The sequence below is a fragment of the Sinocyclocheilus anshuiensis genome, unplaced genomic scaffold, assembly GCF_001515605.1.
Source record: "Sinocyclocheilus anshuiensis isolate Anshui unplaced genomic scaffold, SAMN03320099.WGS_v1.1 scaffold7501, whole genome shotgun sequence".
NCBI classification, from domain to species: Eukaryota; Metazoa; Chordata; class Actinopteri; order Cypriniformes; family Cyprinidae; genus Sinocyclocheilus; species Sinocyclocheilus anshuiensis.
Window position 1 is genome coordinate 7,851 of NW_015540213.1, and position 1,552 is coordinate 9,402.

A 1,552-nucleotide genomic window follows, 5' to 3' on the forward strand; every position below is an offset into this window, starting at 1 on the left:
ATATATATATATATATATATACAGTATATATATCATACAGATATTTACCTGATAAAACGTTTTTGTGACTTGTTTTAGGAAGTGTGATTGATCCACAATCTCTTCGAGATGGTAACTATTTAATTTCATCATAATTAATCAATTATTCATTAAAAACAAATGCAAAACGCTGTTTCAATGAGGTGTTTTAATGTTACATAAAATATTATTGTTTTTAAATGGTATTATGTCATGATTTAAACAACATGCAAACAATATTGTTTTTATGGCTGTACAGCTTAACACTGTACAGCTCAAGAGTGTGACAGTTGGACTAACAATAGTTCATGAATTTTTTAATTTAATGATTTTTTTTTCTTCTTGTAATGTGATTACAGTTCCATCTCTTTCAACACCACAACTGCAGCCACATCAGTCAATTTCTGCCAACTGGCAGAGTCAAGGTACACTAAAACACACACACACATATAATGTATTCATTATCTGACTAAATGTTTTTGTGACTTGTTTTAGGAAGTGTGATTAATCCACAATCTATTCGAGATGGTAACAATCTATTTCATCATAATTATTCAATTATTATGTTGTCTTATGGCAGACTTATGTTGTCTTATGGCAGTGTTATTTTTTTATTGCTGTAGTTTGTAATGTCATTTATGTTTCAAAATAAATTCTGCACAGAAATCTACAAGTTATTTGAGAGTTTAGAAAGAAGAGTCATGTTGAAACTGGACCAAATCCAAAACAACATTACATCAGCGGTTGAAACAATGCAGCAATCAATGAGCCAGCCAAGCACCTCTGTCTCTGACCTCACAGAGGTGCTAGAGAAACCATGTAAGACTGTAGAGGAATTAGAGGAGTTGTGTGATAAGCTGAAAGATGCTGAATTTCGAAAGAAGATGGTATGTGCCAAAACACAAGCAACATTAGTGATTTTTAACCTATAATAATTTAAAACATTTTGCTCTTGTGTTGTTGTTTGTAGATTCGTTATCTGTGTCTTCAGAGTGGAGGCAGCTTGGGAGATGGAATTAGGAGGATGCTGAAAAAACTTGGAGATAATTCCTTATGGGGATATTACAGTTACAAAGGGAGAAAGGGAAAACTTAAATTTCAGCAGCTCCTTATCAATGATGTCATCATACGTAAGTTTCAAAACTTGCCACTAATGACTAATAATTTGTCTGTTTCAAGATCTCAAATTATTTGGATTGTAAATAAGATTTGGTAGGTTGTAAATGTTGTTCCTCCTTTTAAATGTAAAAAGTTGTAAGTTCTTCTCAAAAAAAAATAAAAAATAAATAAATATATAAAAATAATATATATATATATATATATATTCATATCAGAAATGATTAATGTTTGATGTTTTTAGAATAGAACTTTGTCATTCTAATTTCTAGTTTTAATTTTAATAATGGTGATCTCTGTATTTGATCAAGATGCCTGCAGCAAGTCATACCCACACCAAAAATCCCAGAGTGTGGAAGAGATTGCTGTCACACTAAAACATGCCCCGGATCGTGAAAAAACAGTTAATCAGGTGAGT